A 20,705-nucleotide genomic window follows, 5' to 3' on the forward strand; every position below is an offset into this window, starting at 1 on the left:
CGCAATGACACTCCTGCGGTGCAGAATTCCGTGCTTAAATCTTTATTTATGCAGATGCGGGTTCAGTCCCCCAAACCTTTGTGCGACTTGTGGAGAGGTGGAAACACTGGAGCATTTCCTACTCTATTGCCGGAGGTTTGCACTTCAGAGAAGGACGTATGTCGAAATTGCAATTTCTCGAATGGGACTCACTTTGTCGGTTCCGCTTCTTCTCTCCTTCGGCGCTAGTGCCAGAGGTTTCGGATTGCATCAAGTTTGCGATTTTCTCCACAATTACATAATTGCTACCGGCAGGTTCCCTTGCTAATGGTACCCAAAATGTCCGCATTGCAAAATCATTCAGAATTTTTCTTGTATTCATTTCTCTAATCTCCATGCCCGTTGTTTTTTTTTTAAATTCATTTCTTCCCATAATTTCTTTTTATCCATAATTCCATCTTTAATTCCTCGGAATACGTACCCAAAGTTATATCATTAGCTTGGCACCAAAAGGTAATCCATTAGCTTGGCACCAATTTACCTTCTTTGGGCTTTCCTCACTGAACCCTGCCCAAACCCCCGTCGTGGGTATGTTCCATGCCACCAAGGCAACAACAAAACAACAACAACTATGGCATAGTTCAAACATTACGGCTCTCAGCTAATGTTTCATGCAAGCTGTAGCCTCCATGGTTCAGCTAAATGTTTCTTTTTAGTTTGAAAACTTCACTAGCAAACCAGAAAAAGGCGATGTATGTCTCAAGCTTCTCCTATGTCTGCAGAAATGAAATAAACATGGCAGCGACTGGGTTTGGAGCCCATGGCGACGCCAACAGATCAGCTTCTCTGGCCACTGCAAAATTGCACTATCGAGGCAGCCGATGAGGCCTCGTGTTAAACTGTAACACACTCTCGCGCTGTGCATTGCACGTCCTCGTCTTCATCAACTTCCACCTGCAGCGAGAACAGATCAGATCAGCTAAACATCTATCAGAGCTTAACTTTAGTCTAATATCGTCGCCAGACGTGCCGGCGAGCCAGCAAAGCAAAATAATAAGCCAATCAGGCTAATCACACGCTTTCGCATGTCTTCTCGGTTTAACTACATTAAACCCCTACAACCTTTTTGCTTCCTTAAACATGAGTACACATTGCTTTGATACCGAAATCGCAGACTGACAAATTACGCTGGCCACACCAGCGTGAGATCACAGGCGGTCGATAGAATTAGCAGAGAGCCAAGGGATTGAGTTGGGAAAGTGTCATGAAGAAATAGAGACCACGGTGTTCGAATTTAATCCTGGGGCGCCCATTATACAGTGTTTTCTAAGCCACAGAATTGGTTTAGCAATTAAGAACTCATTAACCAATAACAACTTTCGATTATCCGAGAAAAAAGGATGTTTAGTGTGCGCGAAGAAAGGCAGCTCGGCTTCATCTCAGTGATTTCAGGCTTTGGACCTTTTTGTTTGTTTTCGAGCCCAGAACTACAGCATTGGAAAAAATGAGCGAAAGCCTCACATCGTAAAGAGCCTGCGTCCCGTGTGGTCGCTTCGCTCAGCGCTTTATTTCTAAGCTTCTAAACAACGGCGAAGCAACGAGGCCTTTCAGAGCGTCTCGTTGCAGTCTAAACACAAATTGGCCGATACTGAATTAAAAAGGAAGTAAGCTTAACTCTATTGCACTCCCTGTTACAGGCAGGGTATGGTGCCCAAGTACCGGGGTAGATTCGATCACTGAATTACGAAATGCTTATTCTTGGCAGCGGAGGCATGTTCCCACCGCAGAGCACAGTGGTTTGACGTCAGCAATGAAAGGGGGCTTTTAAACGTGGCACCTGAGGTTCTGAGGTTACCCGCTGGAGGAGGCTAAAACTCGTGTTAAAATCTGCGCAATTGCAAGAACTTCACTTGTTTCGCAGACGGAATTTGTATCCGCTTACAAACTTAAATAGACAGTACATTTACGGATGGATATCTATCCAAGGGATTAGGCAGAATACCCTACCACTAAAAAGGAGCGTGCGAAAGCACAGCTTGCTCCCTGTTTACTCCTGTAATGCCTAATTTGTGTTTAGAGTGTAACCCAACTTTTTATTCACTGTTTCTTTGTTTTTGTTTTTCTTGACGACAAGTAAACTATTTCGTATGTTCAAACGCTAACTTGCGGAATGTTAAAAGGTAGCGAGCGCCCTGCGCGGAAATAAGAACTTATACTTTTTAGCGAGTTAAGGCAGCAGAGTGCACCAAGCATTGCTAACTTGTAGGGTCCTCGTAAAAAAAAAAAGAAGCCCGAAAGACTTTGATCCGTACAGCAGCGATGAAACGAAAAAGAGTGAGGAAGGAACTCGCATCTATTTTACATAGACCGTAAGACTCCCAATATATACAAAGTCTCAGGACGGACACTCATTCAGGCGAAGAACTCGGGATTCCTCACGAAGTTTCCGAAACGAGGCTTTATATGTTTCCCCGGATTCTGTTGCCTCAGCTTTCAAATTGATAAATTGATTCGGGAAGTGATTTGATTGCCGGTCACACACACACACTCCGCTTTGGTCTTCGCGCTACGGTCGCCGAACGGAGAGGGGAGATTTCCCGAGATTCTAGGCAATTCGACAGGAGGAGGAGGCGGGAGAGGCAGGAGGCTCTGCGAATGGATTGGGTGCGCAGCGCGTTTCGAAGAGAAAACCAGGGAACTCCATTCGAGCGAGCCCCGGCGGCCTGCCGCCACCGCAGCGCTGCAGTCAGTGTACGTGGAAACAAGACAGAAAGGATCTCGCGCGGTCCAAGCATCCTCCGAACCGAGCAGGACAGAAACAGCACGAGGACCAAGGAGGAAAGGACAACATCAAAGAAGAAACGAAAGAAAAAGGGATGAAAATAGGGATGTAGAGGGAGTAAAGGGAAGGAACGCGACCTGGAGGGAGTAAAAGGTGGTTTCCCTGCCATTCGTGGGGACCCGGAGGGGAGATAAATTTACCGTTCCCAGGGCCTGGCGGAAAACTCGCACAGTGACGGTGCGTTCTGGTGGGTGAGGGCGAAGAACGCGAAGAGTCTAAAACCTCCCCTCCCCGTCCTTACGCCGGTTTCTGGCCAGCCCGATCTCTGCCGCCACCAGGGCCTCGCACCGCTCTTGTTTAGGGCCGCGCATAGGAACAAACGTGTATAGCTCCCGTGCTTTCTGAAGCATGCTCTTATTCTTCTCCAGGACGTTTCCGCAGTTCCGGTGCTTCTATTTCTCCCCCTCAACTTCTTTTCTTCTTTTCTTCTCCTCTTTTCGCTTGTTTCACGCCAGACGTGCTGTGGCCAGTAGCAGGAAGCATGCGTCATGTTTTATTCAGGACGGAGCACGCTTCAAATTGGCTCGAATATATCGCCGGCAAGAGCGGCAGCATCGGCCGCGAGCGCAGGTAAATTATTGTTGGCCCTGCGGGCGGCCGCTTGTTTGCGGTGTTCCGCCCGCCGGTTCTCTTCTCGGTATCGAGACCTGTTTTCGGCGATGGCTCGTGCCCAGTCGCCCGGCCCTTTGTACGCCCAGGCTTTTGTTGTTGCGTTGTTGTTGTTAATTTTTTTGCTTGTTTCTCTTCGTCATCGAGTTCAAGGCTCAGTTGAGGGTGCGGGCCGCAAAACAGTGCCTGAATCGGAACCGCACGTCATGTAAACAATCCTGGTTCGTTGCCGCGCTTACTGTACCGTACATCACGTAGGACCAAAAAACGACACCCCCCCCCCCTCCCTTCTACATTTCTCCCATTCATTTTCCTCACCGCCCCGTTTTCACTCGAATGACAGTAAGGAGCAGTCATAAAATACGCGAATCAGTTTTTTTACAGTCTAAACTAATCAGCATGCCCTGTGATAACAAGCACTAGCGCTCTTTCAGACCTTCACAGCCCTTCACGGGAATCAGTATACTCTGTGCAAGTCACCACCAGGCACCAATGTCTCCCTGTGGTTGCAAGTCCAATGGGAGGATGGCGGAAAGTATGAGATTAGCAATATTATTTCTCTGCTGTAATTTCACTGTCATTTCATTTCACTGTCCTTTAATTTCAGTTCATTTATTGTGTCCTTAAGGGTCCAAAGGCATTACATAAAGTTTGGGACGTGTCGGTTTTCATGTGGTGAATTGCGATGAAAGCAAGCATAAAAAAAGTAACAGAAACGATAAAAGAACTTAAAAAAATACAGGAACAGAAAAGAGCTTCAAAAACAGCAAGCATGAGAAAGCAAGTAATAATATCAGTGTTTCCCACAGGATGCATGTTCATTAATACAGAAAGAAAGATAACAAAGGTCGGGGGTAGATATGCGCGAAAGCGGTGAACGCTATGAGAGATGAGTTTTTATTTTCTCGCTTAATGCTTTATGATCTGTGCATGAAGCGATGCTTTTAGGTAACGAATTTCTTTCATATTTCATAATATTTGCTGTGATTACCCTCAATACGTGTCGAAAGCCATCGTGCTCTCGCTCACCGCGGTATAATTATGCAGCGGATGACCGTGATCTGACAAATTCGCTGATAAAACAAGCAAAATGCAGAACTTAGCTGCACCCGTGGATTATGCTCTGGTAAGAGCAAAAATTTTCTTTATGGAATCAATCCCGCACTCGACGAGGACCTTGAATTATGGGCATTAATATTTATAATTTCCCTAAATGACACCTGTATGGCCACTAGAGCATCATCGTTCGTAGAGGAAAAGGGCGGGCTACACAAACAGCTGAACTACCTGCTAAAAATATGCTTGGTCAAATAACGACGCAAAAAATTTACTTCTACAGAGGATTTCCAGGCCGAGATAGCTTAACGATTGACCTAGGCCCTTACCGAACATCGTCGACCAAAAAGGAAAAAAAAAATCACGCGGAAGCAACACGAACTAGGCGTCCTCACCCCTCCCCCCCCCCCCACCCCCCCCCCCCCCCGCCCACCACCACGACGTCATCACTGCGTGAAAGACTGAGCCAAGCAAAGCTTCCGACCAAAGCGCGTCGCCCGAATGCTTCACTATATACAAGAAGATGAAAGGAAGGCCGCGCAAGGCTCCATTGGACTGAATTTGCCCGACAAAGCACAAGAATGCTCGACGGCGTCGAGCGGAATTCCAAGGCAGCCAGTTGTTTGATCCAAGTAGGTGCATCGGAGCTTGAAATATTCGCGCGCGCACGGGGGCGGGCGTCTGAGCGCTTGGCGCTTAAACGAAAAGCCATACGCCAGTGGAAGGGCACGCAACAGGAAAGCATTTTTGTGCACTTCCCGTCGCTGGTTGGGACACGAAAGACAGCCACAAGAGATGTTTCCGCCAGTTTTCCTTTCTGATGCAGGATAGTTCTCCAGAAAGAGCAGATCTCGCCGTATACTTCCTGTGGTTTGGACGTTTTCACTGGCTTCTTGCCTCTCCGCCATTACGTCAGCCGAAGTTTTTTCGGCTAAATAGCCTCCTCCAAAGTGATCCGTTTTCCTGAGCCAGACTCCTGCCGGGGGCACCTGTAATCCGCCCTAAACAAGCCACTATTTTTTACGAGGGGTTGTGTTTTAGAAAGTGATCCTGGTAGTTTGGTTTGCGGTGAATATGAGTATTTCAAGTCAGTTAGGTTATTTGTAAACATAAATATCCCCGAAAGAAGAAGATTTGACAGCCGTCGCCGTAGCTCAGCGGTAGAGCACCGGACGCGAAATTCGGAGGTCGTGGGTTCGGATCCCACCGGCGGCATCTGGTTGTTTTTTCTTCTTCTTTTCTAATCAATTAGCTTTAAGCGATAATATATTCAGTAATATTCTAAATCGAACAACAGCACAAAATGAATAAATTAATTAAAAAAATCCCGTGTGTCCCTTGGTTTCGGCGGTTGTTAGCTTCTCTTATATATATATATATATATATATATATATATATATATATATATATATATATATATATATATGAACTTTTATGAACTGACCTACGTCTGCTGTCAGCTTAACTTCCTTCAGTGACAGCCTGCTGTCTGTGTGTGCGTGTATATATATATATATATATATATATATATATATATATATATATATATATATATATATATATATATATATAGGGTGCCGTAACTTACGGCACCCCCACCTCTCTTCCGAGGTATATATATATATATATATATATATATATATATATATATATATATACACGCACACACAGACAGCAGGCTGTCACTGAAGGAAGTTAAGCTGACAGCAGACGTAGGTCAGTTCATAAAAGCACTGGCAAAACCGCGAAAGACTTATACGATGGCACTTGCAATAGAAGAGTTCGTTAAAATAAGAGCTCTACCTACAAGCGGCGCTCGAAGCACCAGATGTGTGAGTTTACTTTAAGTTCAGGCTTTGGTCTTTCTGAGGTGCATAAACAATATGCGAATAACCTCCATGACACAACATTCGGTGCCTTCCAATGATTCCTTTACGCGAAATTGAATGAAAACAAAGCTGTTGCTTTTGGGCAGTCAGCTCCCCTAAAGTTTCAGTTCGCTGGCGCAACATTCGATGCGGGAAGAAATAAATAGGCTCGTTGTTGTGTAAACTGTGGGTAGAGAGGACAGTCTACACGGATAAAAGAGAAGCTCTTTGAGCGGTCGCCGTTTTGCAACGAAAAGATTTTTTTACTTACTTGAATTACACATTTGAGACAGAATTGTGCAGGATGAAATGCTTGAAATTGCTGGCGCTTGTTTTCATACTAGGGGAACATTCAAACAAGCAAATATATGCTGCGCTGGCAGATACTGAGTGCAGCATTGAGGACTGGGGTTATAATTCAAGTAAGAAAATGGTAGCTCTCCCTTGAGCCGGTTTAAGTCTCATCCTTGCTGAATTTCTGCTTGCTTACTCTTCTAGTCATCTTAATTATTCGGCGCTGTAGCTGAGAGATTGCGGCGTTCTGTGACTGAGGCTGGGGTCTTGGGTACGATTCCGTCCACAGGGCCCTAATCTTGATAGGGACGAGATACGAACACATAAACAGAGTAAGATATGTATGCCCGTTAAAGAACCTCAGATAATCAAAATTACAATCTAGAGCTCTTTGCTGCGGTGTCACTCATAACCAAGATGCAGTTTTGGCAGGTGAAAAAAAAAAGTCTGTTCAAATATTTTTGTCTTGAACACCCTGCCGCTTGCAGGTGTTATTTATTCCACCGTTAATTCTGCAGTCCCAGCTAGTCCATACAATACAGACCCAGTGCTTTCCCTTAGCAGGCTATCTAGATTATCTAGGGTTTCTTACCTCTCCACGAAGTGAAAACGATAATTCGATGTCACAGCTACGATTTTAAGCGAGAAAGCGCTTAAAATTGTCGCTAGCGTGGATAGCGCCTGATACAGCAGTGCCCATCTGGACAGCACCCGTTTTTTGGCCTCTCGATTCTTACACTCGTTTCGAACTTATCGTCAAATTAAGCTGCGTCATGAATAACAAGACCACCAATCAACCGAAAACATCCCTCTCGAAAGCACACATATCCGTTAACTATCATGCGGTGTCTTCAGTCTTGTGCACTAGATAACCAACAGCCAGGCCGGAATAAAACACTAATACGCATAAACCGTAACTGCGTACTTTAAAGCGAGGTATTCCTTCACAACTGGTTTATGAATACGTCATCCAGTACAAGTTTTAACCCTGAAACCCGGATCAGGCTAGTTATACGTTGCAGCTGAAAGTACATAGGTTTGGTTTGGTTTATGAGGTTTAACGTCCCAAAGCGACTAAGGCTATGAGAGACGCCGTAGTGGAGGGCTCCAGAAATTTCGACCACCTGGGGTTCTTTAACGTGCACTGACATCGCACAGTACACGGGCCTCTAGAATTTCTCCTCCAAAGAAATTCTAGCCGCCGCGGCCGGGATCGAACCCCCGTCTTTTGGGTCAGCAGCCGAGCATCATAACCGCTGAGCCACCGCGGCGGCGAAAGTACATAGGTATAATAATTCGTTTTGTTAACTGGCGCTGTGCGCGTTTCAATCTGGAATGTCTATTCGTTGTCTACAAGGCTAATTTTTGGGCAACAATCAAGAAAACTGTTTAATGCGCAAGAAAAGGGTAAGATCGAGTTTTACCCGAAAATAAAGGGCCTATACTTATGAGCCATAATTGGCTTCAGTACGCATGAACATTATGGCGCTTCTCGCACCGCATCAGAGTTGTTAATATGAAGCCTACCAGATAAAAAAAAAAGTTGCCGAAACCGTTGTTCCCCTAGCGTGTCTTACACTGGCGTTAGACTATAAAAATTAAGTTAGAAAGAGCGTAGGAACGGGACGAAGTATGTGGAGACACAAAGGAAGAGCTCACTATAAGATGCGAATGTTTACTGGCCGTCCAAAGCGACACATGTACGCAGGGAGAACAAGAAAAAGCGTGGAAATAAAGAAAAACGGGTGAAAATAATTATGGCGAAAACAATGTCTCTGTTCTTACTCCGTCCCATTACTGCGCTGCTTAGTACTTACTTTTCTGTAATGCATCCGCCACCCGAAATTTCCACTTTTCCGGAAGTCCATTTTTTCCACCATGCAGCGCTGACGCCTAAATAGCATTTTAAAAGTTCATACCTGAACAGAAAGAAGCGCGCTGCAGACGCGAGTGCAAACGCAGCAAGGTAAGCTTGCACATAGTATAAGAACTTCTAAGTAGCCATGAAATGCCTTTGTACACGCCACGCAGTGGCATTGCATATTTCGACATCGGAAGGTGGTCAATTGAATCCTTAGACCGAATAAGAAAAACACGTAGACTTCGTATATTCTGCGCAATGAAAAGAAATCTTCTACATTCTCCGAATTCCGGAGAAAAAAAAAAACTCTGAAAAGCCTACTCCGAATTTGCCCGGAAATAAACTCTGAAAGCTGGGAACCATACCGGCAAGCCACCGATGATTTTTTGTTGTGCCAGCAGGTGTTAGGAAAGCACTGATATTAATTTAATTAGCAGGAGAAGTACACCGTATGGGGCTTGAGAGAAACGGAGTGATTACAGAGAACTACCTAAATCCGCATCGTTGCCCACACGGCCAAAGAGGGGCGAAGAGATGAGCGGCTGAAGGAAAATGAGACAAGAATATAATGCGCACACACACGCGAAAAAGTGCTTTGCGAAGCCGTAGCTGATCTCACGCACGCCTGGCGGCTTCCAAAAGTAGCACAGCGCCTTTGCTGTCCATATATTTGAGCATCTGCAATGCGAGGCGGTTAGACGACCCTCACGCGAGCTAAACTTTGCCGCAAGAAAGACCCCGCCCACTTTAGAAGCCGTTGCGTGATGGATGAGAAGTTGATGCATATGAACGACCTCATGGCCGGTAGCCCTGCACACATAATGGATAATCTAAGATGACCCGAGGGTCATCTAGGGCACGAGGAATGGCCCAGAAATTTTGCATGCAGGAGTAATTTATGAGTGTGGCTGGCGCATGAACGTTATGAACATTTTCGCAGCATGTAGCTACCACGGGCAAAAATATTAGATTTTTTTTCCCCGATTCTGCTTCTGCCTTTGGGAGCTCTTTGAGGTGAATAGATAATTGCCAAGAAATCACAACAACGTATTTTAATCGCCTAGTAGAGACCAGACAAGGAAAATATTATAAACATTTTTTATGCTGTGTTGAAAAAAAAAAAGGTAGGAAGTTGAAACATTGTTGCTGTGTGCGAGCACAAGTAAGCTTTTTCCTGCCTCAAAGGTCGAGATCTTTCGCCCCGAGTAACGTCGCTGACACAGCTCTCATCCTCGAAAAGAGCTCTTGAGATACAGTCACACGATACAGTAAGCAATCTAAGTCACAAAGTCTTGCCATCTACTCTCCCACCGGAGATAAAAGGTAACCTAAGTAGCAAATAAAAAAAAACGCCTAAGCGACCAGGTTAGACCCCAAAATTGTTTCTAGCGAAGAAGAACCTCTTAGATTTTTTTTTTCACGAGGAAGTTATTTTTCTCAACTTGCAGCCGAGCACTACAAACGTGTACTTCCCTAAAAAGGAAAGAAGAGAAAAAGAAAAACGCCTCAAAGTCGGCCTCAATCTTCGCAGGCGGGCGACGGTAGCGGCGTCGGCGGAGGCAAACTTGCCTGGAAAGGAGCCAAACTTTCTTTCCAAAGGGGGCGGAGGCAAGCGCCGAGCTACGGGGGTCACTTCCCCGCCGGCGGCAAGGAAATGGCGATGCGAGGAGGCTCTCCAGTAACCGGGCGAGGACGGCAGCGACCAAATCGCGAACCGATGCGCGGAAACCAAAGGAAACAAAAGGACGAAAGAAAAGGAGAGAAAAGGGGAAAAAAGGGAAACAGACCCCCAAAAAGGAGAGATGCGGCGAGGAGGGTGGCTCAAGCGAGCCGATAAGGCCCGAAGGCGGAAGCCCAGATATATCCCTGCTTGAAGGAGCCGCTAAAGGGCACAAGACCGTCGCTTCCTTCCTTCTTTCCCTTCTGGCTCCCAGGGGAGGACGGGAAGGGGAAAGGTCAGAATATAAGGGAGAGGAGCAAGAGGGAAAGGGAGGGGAGATGCTCGCCGACTCTCCTCCCAAGTCATCGATGGCACGGCATTCATACTAATAGGGGCGCCGAATTCTCGGCGCTAATAGCCTGCGCTCCACAACGCCGGGGACGCGAACGCGGGCGCTTGGGTGACGGTCGTCACGGAGTCGCGGCACGCTGGGTATTTCCATCAAATTCGACCAGTATATACGGCGGCTGCCGCTGCCGAAGTCCGTTGCTCCAGAAACCTCGGCGACGCTTCTGCTCGTCATCCGGGTACGCGTGTCTGTTGCGCAAGGCGAGGCTGTGCTGCACCTCCTGCTAGGCAGGCATCCGGATAGCCCGCCTGCGAGACTAATGCTGGGAGACTGATTACGTCTCCGGAGACATTCCGATCGGTTTCTGTGGATGCACAGCCGGAGGCTTAGCGAGACCGAGACGCTATAGGTGGTGCGCATGCATTCGTGCCACCCTGAGGCTCGCTTTTTGTCAAGAACGACGGGACCTTGCCTGTTATCGACATTCAGAAAGCGTCACCGTGGGAAGAGGTAAAAAGACAGTGTGTAGAAATAGACGTTGGCCTATTCTAGTCATTACCGTGTTCCAATTAAAATGTGCCCACTTTATAACTAAAAGAACTTCTTACGTGAGGTACACGAGCGGAAAAATGAAATGCAGAATGTTCGCACAGTTAGTGTCTGCTGTAACGTCGATGCTCACATTTTTCAGCACGAATCCGTGAGGCTAGACCGCACCTCCATCCACCTTCAGCTGGTGATCACTGAGGAAAGGTTCATGAATCTATTTTTAAGGTAAAAATTGATTCTCTGGCTTTTTGTGGCTATGTTGACGTATGTTCGGCAGCAAAAGACCCTTTTGCCGGTGAGAAAATTTAATTGAAAAATTTTTCCGCCAGCCGATTCAAATTCGTTACGTCCTTACCGAAATGGACAAGTTGCCATCGTTTCGAAGTGAATGACGGTATAGCATAGCCTACCGTTGCTCTCGAAAGATCTGAAAACGAGAAAGTGGATATAGCATGACAAGACCATTATTACTCGTCACAACAATCCATCTAGATCAGCGGGTTTGTATCATTCTTAAGGGGTTCACTCCTCACTAGAGTTGCCGTTAACACGCACATCTTGTTTCCTGGCCGTAACGGACAGACTTAAAAAAAATTCCGCAGGCGTACAAACAATCTGAGAAAGGCAGTGGATTTCGGACAAAAAGTGGACACTTGAAGTGTTCACTTGTCCTTGTGATTCGTCCGCCAGCGCTGCCTGCCTGATAATGATTACCAACCAACTCGCCCGACAACATGCCTTGCTCAAGGCGCATAAAGCCACAGGCTAACTGCTCCTCACAATAGAACCTATTGCCCCAGACTGCCGTACCCGGCCCTGCTTTCGGGAAAACCACTCGACATCCACGAGTGGCGAGATTTAATTGTGGGCCTTGTACGCCGGTAACGAGCACTTTGAATCGATTGTTCCGCGCGTGCTGTATTTCACGTTGACTCGCTGTAAGGGATGAAAAGAAAGAAGACGGAGCAACGTAAGAAAAAAAAATGATCGTTTGTACTGCGGCTCATACGACCTACAAACCGGAGAACAAACGTGCCCGGTTCATAAACTGATTCGTAAATCGCATATTAAATTTTAAACAATTACTGTACCCTGTCTCTACTGTGAATGCTGTTTGTACGCGGGAGAGGGAGTGACTAATAGGCCGTATATACTTTAAAGAAAAAAGGATGAAAGCAAGACCTAAAAAAATGTAACTGAAGTGTCGAGCTGTTTTTCGGGCTTTCTCGTTTTGGTATTTACTGGTGAGAAAAATGCCTCGTTTTCTTCCATGAAAAAAAAAGAAAAGAAGCATGTAGTGCGTACCTTGTCCGGCCGCGTACCCTAACCCCGTACGTCAGGACTTTGAAGCAGGAACGGAACGTTATGCTACCGCTACGTCACTCAAAGCGGAACGCCGTTTACTTACGCTTCAACGCATACCGTCTACCGTCACCCCGCGCGAAAACTTGGCGCGGCTTTCGCTGGAGACGTCCTCTGTTTTATTCCTTGCCCCTCATCCTGAGAGATGTGACTGGCGTCGCAAATTCCAATCGCGAGGAAACAGATGCGCGTGTCCCTCCGAAGGAGAAAGAGGATGCGTCACGAAACAACGCACAGAGATAGACAACAACAAGAAGGAAGCACCAAGGGAAGGAAGTGGACAGAGGGGGTGTGGGGGGGGGGGGGGGGGGGGGGGGGGGGCATCTTACTGTTCTTCTTTTCGGCTTCCTCGGGCGCTGAGGTGTTTGACAAGCACTCGCTATTGTGGCGTCACGTGTTGACATTTTTATGAGATTTACGCGCCGTTGGCCTCGCCCTGGCTACGGCGTTGACTTTCCGAACGGCTCGAGAAGCCGTATTTGTTTCTCTTCTTCCATGCTAGCCTTTCGGCTACTTTCGAAGACGAGGGGAATCGGGAATAAAAATAAACAAATAATAAGACGTGACTACCGACAGCGGCGGAGAAATGCAACAGCCAGCGTGGCAGGGGGTTATCGAGGAGCAACCTATAGAAAGCGCGACGTGCGAACCGACACTTTAATTCCGCACACGTCTTGGTGAAAGCACCAACCCGCGCTGTTATCGGAGAGCGTCCGTTGTTGAGCGGAGACTTCTTTGTTGCGCTTCTGCTCCTTGGCCACTTTACGGTTCGCTGTTTGAAACGGATGGCTCGCGTGCCTTGGCTCATCTTTCTTTCTGAGCACCCGCGCACGAGTCGTGCCTGTGTCCGACGAATCCGCTGATTTTGTTAAACCTCTCTGTGAATGTTTTACGAGGCTTTGAATGAAAAAAAAAGGAAAAGTATTCGCGACTTTGCGAAAAACGACAGAGTAAGGTTTAGCTTCAACAAGCTGATTATGTTGTCACTCGCACAAACTTACTCATGTGAGTAATCCCCTTCCCCGTCAACATTAACAAAAGAAAAAAAAACACATAAAGCTCCTTTTAATTGGAACAAAAAATCAGCTATCACCTCATATAGCAAAGAAAAATGAAAATAAATAGGCAGATGCACTGGACAAAGGCAAGGGCGAATGATCAATAGCGAGCAATTAGCGAGAAACTCTATCTGCAAGCAAGATTAAGAGTGTTCACGATCAAATCAAGCACCGCGCATATGAAGTTCATTTCAGTTTTTTCTCGAAAATAATTAGGCGACGCAGTGAGGACGAACACGGCAGGAATAATTTTGTCAGCGCGCCTGTTGAGGAAGCACCAGCAAAGCAGAGAGCGCAAATAGGTCGAGAGCACGCCAAGGTAAATTTTCCGCCGCTTTCCAACGTGCGTGCGCCAGTTCTCCGGCAGAACAGTGCCGGGGCAGAAAAATGCGAATTCTCGGCAGCAGGAGGAGGAGGAGGAGAACGAGAAGGAGAAGGGTTCCACGCCTTCCTTGTTCTTCGGGCGTCGCAGGCAATTAGAGGCGCAATTTAGAACCAGAGGAGAACTCGCCTCGTATGGTCGCTGCCGCGACTGGCTAGACAGTGACTAATGACAGTGCACTTTGGTCCTTCCATAAGTTTGCTGTTGGCGAGGGGGAGGGCACTCATCGTCTTCCCTCACCCTCAGCGCTAGCGGCGCTCCAGCGACCGAAAACGAATGGCAGAGGAGAGGAGGTTTCAAACTGTACTGCCCGTGAGCGCCGCGCAGTTCCCGAAAAGTTGAGCCGCCGCTTCTTGGCGAGCAACGGATGTCGCTGCAGTAGTAACCGCACTCGAACCGCGCGTATGCGCGACACACAGTGCAGATGTTGAGCGATGAACCCGTTACAGCAGTGGAGTAAGTTTAATTAGGCTTTATAGCGAAAGCGAAGCGAAAACGCACAAGAAAACACTCCTGTCAAAGTGTCGGGCAGAGAAAAATGCTTTTATTTAAGGGGGTAAACTTTGAAACCCGCTACGGAGAACGGAACATCTGTTATTTTGCCCAAGGGCTAGGCGTGCTTTTTTCAGGCTCCGGGAAGTAAGCATACGAAATACTTCTCTCGTAACTTTATTGAAAGGAAGGACACGTCTTCAAACAGCACACTCGTTTAGTTAAATCCATTACACGCGAAAGTAAAGTGTCACCGAGCAGGAGAGCTTGAACTTCAGCGGTTCTTAATTAATTACAGGCGCTGACTAATTGGCTTAGGGACGAGCAAATAAAAACTTTTTTATTTGTGTGCAGGCGAATTAAGGTATCGAGCATTTAGAGCTGTAAGAGATTGGCAATCCTCAGTTTCAATGACAACAAAAAATAAAAAAGAGGAGCGTGCTAAAGGCTGCAGAATTTAGGGCAACGTTACTACTGCGTCTTATAGCTTTTTTTTGGTAGTGAAACAATGCTGCGCTATTCTTAACAGCTTTCAGACAAAGGTCTTTATAAAAAAGACATCCATTTTCATCGCAGAAAGAGCGGCAGAAAAGGCTTCTTTAAGAAATAAAAAAAAATTTCTGAAATGTATAAAAACAAGATCACAACAGACAAACTGCGTAGATTTTTCGCAGATACTTGCTTTAAATGGTGCAGTGAGAGCGTTTAACGTGGAAAACAGCCAACCAAAAGTTATAAATGACATCCAGTACACTCTCTCTGCTATGTGTGATTGCTGTAACGTATTCTAAGCCTTGAAGTTTTCTTTAACCAAGTTAAAAAAACATAAATAAAGTTGCGGCCAGGGAACACTGTCAACCTGTAAGCCATGTCTTCTGCTTCGTACAGTACTTAGTAGCAGGATGACATTTAAGTATGGCGAAGTGATGATTTTGTTTTTCAAAAAACAAGCGTCTACTTACCGGCAGGTCTTCAAAGGAGCAAGTGGGATGGTCGACGATTTACTGATGTTCCTGGAGTACGTTTTCCGCTGTCTTCCGCGTTGGGCGAGGCTCGCACGCTGGACTGAGAGGAGCATGCAGAAAACTCCAAGTCTCCGGGATTCCCCTCACGGCTATAAAACTGCGCTCGGTTCCAGACACTTTTCGCGGTCTCACAGTGGCACTGACGTTGTTAATTCCACTATTCTATGTGCGTGCACTTGTATAAGCTCCGGACTCATTCTTTTCTGTCAACTCACTATATCATCGTTCGCACTGCGGTTTTCTCGCGCAGTAGGGTCCCACAACTGCTACTGCGTCCCAGTCATGAATGGCACCCACAAATGACACTTCATTCCATTTGGAGGCAACGACAGTTATTAGCCACAACTTCGAGACGATCACGGGGAACCTCACCGCATCACTTTCTCACTGCAGCAGTTGAAGGAATTTCGCTCAAGACAGTCGGGCGGCGCTGCCTCTTCAAGCGACGCATCTCGACCCCCCCCGGGCACAAGACCTCCGGCCGCTAGAGAACCGTCCAGACGGCATCCACTGGGCGACGGTGGCCCGCGAGCATTGCGCGCCGAGTTCGGCCCGCACGTGGCGCAAGCGACGACGGAGGATGGAGTGATGCGGATGCTGCGGATGCAAGGAGCGATTCGGCTGACCTCCCTCTCTGATCTCGACCCGCCTCGAAGAAAAAAAAAAAGGAGAAAGGCGAGTGGGAGAGGAGCCGCCCGCAGCGCCGTGCCGCGGCGGTTTCGGGAACGACTCTCAACGGCACCAGTGCGCGCCCCGTCCGGCTTTGGACTACGAGCACCGGGCCGTTTTCTCTCTCTCTCTCGCGACTGTCGATGGCATGACAGTTTGGCCCTTAGTTTTTATATTAAATATGTATCCAGTCCTCCTCCTCTCCTCTTTTGTGACTGGTGGCATGCGCTCGCAGTGCGGAGATTTGCAGCGGCGAAAAGGAGGAGGGACGGTGGGGAGGAAGTTGTCCGACGGGAAAGATGTTGGTACAATTTAATTATTCTGGTAGGCTGCTTAGGTGCCTATCGCACGAAGGCCGCTAGGTGCTCCTAGGAGAAGCTCCCAACGGCCTCGGGGGGATGCTCGCTGCGGGAGGCGGAACGCTTCCCGGGGAGGGGGCGGAGGGTCATTTTATTAACAGCGCCACGGGCATGAGCGCTACACGCTTGAACTGACTGCGACGAGGTTTGTTCAGCGACGCATGGCACCGTCCGTTCTCGAGCCATCTCGCGCTCGGGGCACGATGTGGCCGGCGTGTGCTGTTTGGGGCCATTTACGCGGCCGCCTAATGCATTCCGCGGCCTCTGACGTCGGGATCGGCGGAGCGGACACCACTCGGAACAGTGCGTCTCCCGACCCGCGCCCCGAGGTCGTTCGCGTTATAGCTTTGCATATGGCTGCTGCTGAGCTGTGGCGCAATCTAAAGTGACCGGCCTGTATCTTGGTTGGTTGTTTGTGCCGTCTATTGTATTCGTCAGAAGAAGAGCACGGCTTTATTGCTGCCATGGACGGGACGTCGCGCCTGCAAAGTGGGGTTGGTGTCCTGGAAATGCTTATGCAAGAAATGGTTTATGGGGCTTAAGTCCCAAAGCGATCAAGGCTATGAGGGATGCCATAGCGAATAGTTCCAGATAATTTCGACCACCTGGGATTCTTTAACGTGCACTGACGTCGCACAGTACACGCGCCTCTAGAGTTTCGACTCCATCGAAATGCGACCATCGCGGCCAGGATCGAACCCGCGTCCTTCGGGTTAGCGGCAGAGTTCAATAACCACGTAGCCATCGTTGCGGCGCTCGTGCAAGAAATGAATTAGCCAACTCAACTGCCTCTGTTACTTCTGCCTCGTTATTCTCAGATGTTGTTCTTGATAGATATTGTGCCGGATATTGAAAATGATTCTCGGTGACTCCTGGTTTTTCTGCTCACCAGCATTTCGCCGTGTTCTTTTAGTGTCTTTTAGTCACAGAAAGGGCGTCTTTATGACTACGTAAAGAGACAACGTAATGAGTGCACTTTTCGACGATCATTTATTGTGCAACCCTCACCTTGTCAATTGCCATGTTCTTTTGCCACGCCCACGACTCAACTCGCGTCGATCAGTTAACTCTCACATTTTACCTCTCTCTCTCTCTCTCTCTCTCCGCATCTACAGCTAAAGCAGGATTTTAGACTTCTGGCGAGTTTATCGCTGTAAGCTTTGGGCCACAGAGTTTTGCCTCAAGGTGTGCGATGGCCGAGCCGAATTTCTCCTATTCAATCTAAAAAATCTTCTCTGACTGCTTTTGACAGGTGTAGTATCAACGTAAAGCGAAGCGAACTGGTCAATATTTTAAGCACTGCTACCAACGTTTACCCGCACGACGACTCGGGTCACATACGTCGACCTTCTTGACGTTGTTTTTGAGGGCCAGAGGTTTACGATGGCGTTAGATGCTCGAAAGAAGCCACTGAAACCAGATTTTCATTCTGAACGTAAGGTTCCGCAGCGCGTGCACTGTTCGCTCAAAATGAGCGGAGAGCATACTTTTAAAAATCGTAGCCATCGTTCTTGCACTTAAGAACAGGCTCGGGACTCAATCTCCTTTCAGGCGGCGGAAACTGCTGTTATCTGTCTTGGTCCGGCCAGGATTATCCCCGATCGCGTCCTAGCTTACGCGGCGTGGCATGCTCGTAGATATGACGCATAATCTCGTGAAGAAATGAGTTCATGACTAACGATTACCCTAATATGGTCTCTTGGGTGCTCTATCGGATGCTGTGATGACTTGTCTGAAACTTGTCACTGGTTTCGATGTCCCCTTACACTTGCATCTCCTGGGCCTCATGCCGTGTGTTTCAGCGAACACTTTCAAAATTTTTTTAGAAATAGGCTTCTAGGAGTAAAAATATAGCTTTTGGGGCAGACTGTTACCAGTATTGGCGGACATCAGAAAAGCAGTGTATTGTTTTAAGTAATGAGCTGGTTAACTAATTTTGAATAATTTTTTTAAGCGATATTGACTGACTCAGGGCATAAAACGGTATGTAACGATGGATGAGGATGCCTAACTAATTTTGATTTGCAAATACTTTTGGCCATGGGGCCGTTACAGTGGTGGGGCGTGACACTTGAAGAGTAACATCTTTACTTTTGATTATACAAAAATACAAAGTTCATCTTCATCTACACAAACATATTTCTTGCAGCGTAATGTTTCTTTTTCTACAGAAGCAGTGTTAATAACTATTCACTTGAAAGACAGTTATTTCACACAGAAAAGGAAAAAAAAGAAAAACATTTCTACATTTACGGCCTTCATCTTAGGCGATATGTAATCACCAAGTAATTAGGCGCATGCCATTGAAAAAAAAAAAACTTTTTAGTGTGAGATGAAGGTAGCTTTTTCGAACATTGTTAATGTCCTGGACTGTAAGAGATATGCTGGTAAATCATTCCATTCTGCTATCATCCTTGGCAAGTAAGAATTAGCGCACACATTAATGCGTTGGTAATTAACTTTTGAATAATTAACTTTTTAACTACCGTATTTTCCGGTGTATAAGACGCGGCTTTTTTTCAAAAATCTTGCTGGTGCGTCCTATACAAGGGTGCGTCTTATATGCGAATTTTTCGTCTTTTTTTGCGAGTTCACAGATTATTCCGGTTCATGCTCAAGATTTTTTCACCGAAAAAATATCAGTACCAATAATGCGGTTGTAACACGGTTAATACTTCAATACCGGGACCACTGTGCGCGACTTTTTTACGTAATCTTTATCATGAAACGGCGGGGATGACGACTTCCGGGATCACAAACGCGCGGCCGTTTAGGAGGCCCCAAGCAAAAGTAATGAGAAACGCCGAAATATGGCGACAATCGCGCTTCTCGCCATTGTCAAGAAAAGCCAAGACAAGCCGGCGTTCTTTTGTAGTCACCCTTTGCAACTTTGCTCCGTGTACGTAGTACGAAGAGAATGTTTCAGCCGCGTTGCCACCAGAAATGCGTGAACCTTTTGATAGCGCATCTCAAGATGAAGACTTCGAAGGTTTCAAGTAGAAATAAAATGTTGTTATGGACATATGGGGATCTCTTTCGTTTTTTCTTTCTTTTTTTGCTAAAACGTCTGCAGGTATGGCGTGAGTGTGGCCTTTTTCGATCACTTAGCATTGCTTAAAAATTTCTCACAGGTACGGTGCATTTCGCGATAGTCGCGCAAGCGTGTTTAATTAAGCCTCACTAGCCTAACTGGGTAAACTGGGGTGCGTCTTATACACGGGTGCGTCTTATATACGAAATTTTTCAATGACAGCTTGCATATATGGCGGGTGCGTCTTATACAAGGGTGCGTCTTATACACCGGAAAATACGGTAGTAGAGTTAGGCGCGTAGTTGCAATTAGAGGTTTGTAACCGGTGGTTAGTAATAGCTATAACAGTTTTTAGAATTTCGAAAACGCGATTACCCTCACCGCTGTCAATAATAAAAAACTGGCTGCATCGTGCGAAAATACACGGGCTTTCGAAAGCATGCATGCCAAGCAACCCATCCAGTGCACGTAACTAGTCGAAAAAGCCAAATTTTGTCGAGCCACAGCGCCAAGGCTAACCGCGTTTTCTAATTTATAAAAACTGATATGGCTATTACTAAAGACCGGCTACAAGTCTCTAATTGCAACTAGGCGCCTAACTGTGCTAGTTAAGAACTTAATTATTAAAAACTGGTTAACCAGCTTACTACTTACGACGATTCATCGGTTTTCTGGTGTCCGCCAACAGTGGTAATACTATGCCACAAAAGCCATATTTTTACCCCAGAAAGCCTATCTATGAAAATTTTTGAAAGTGTTCGCTGAAACACCCTGTATACTGAAAGTGCGGATCAATTACACCAAAGGTTCGCAGTGTAAAGCAACGAATTAACTCCCTTTAAGAGCAGCTGCGTTTTCTTTCTATCTTCACTCACAAGGCCGCCTCGTCGCTTGAGATGGTGGCTTGAAGATTTCGGCGATAGGAATCGTTAGCGCAGCTTGTGAACTTGACCGTCTAGCCTTTATTTTCTGTATTTTCTGCAGCGACGCATCAAGTCTTGATTACATTACGCAATATGCAAATCACACCTCGGCCGTGAAAGGGCTGACGGCGAGCATCAGTCACTTTGTACACGGTGCGTATAGCGAGCGGAAGCCTTGGGAATCAGCAACCGGACTAACGTTGAGAGGCAAGCCTTACTCGTCCTGGAAGCATTCTCACAGGAGGCAAAGCTTTCATCTTGTTTCCTCCCATATATTACGCGCAGGGTTCTCTTTATTACTGCATTTTTTTGTTATTACCTGCCCTCGACATTTCAC

The 20,705-nt window shown here is 46.8% G+C and overlaps 1 protein-coding gene and 1 non-coding gene across 2 annotated transcripts in view; one reads left to right on the forward strand and one right to left on the reverse strand.

The window, feature by feature from the left end:
* LOC149340479 (neuronal acetylcholine receptor subunit alpha-10-like) overlaps nt 1-16,741 on the reverse strand; it is a 333,173-nt gene extending 316,432 nt beyond the window's left edge. Inside the window, exon 1 of the mRNA XM_089549256.1 lies at nt 15,324-16,741. The gene's annotated coding sequence lies outside the window, so the exon portion shown is untranslated. The remainder of the gene's footprint in view (nt 1-15,323) is intronic.
* On the forward strand, nt 5,630-5,701 carry TRNAS-CGA (transfer RNA serine (anticodon CGA)). Its single transcript has one exon. It is a non-coding gene; the product is annotated as a tRNA-Ser (tRNA).
* Nucleotides 16,742-20,705: the final 3,964 nt, after the last annotated feature.

Source organism: Amblyomma mixtum, chromosome 6, assembly GCF_055824585.1.
Source record: "Amblyomma mixtum isolate Tamu chromosome 6, ASM5582458v1, whole genome shotgun sequence".
Taxonomy (NCBI): Eukaryota; Metazoa; Arthropoda; class Arachnida; order Ixodida; family Ixodidae; genus Amblyomma; species Amblyomma mixtum.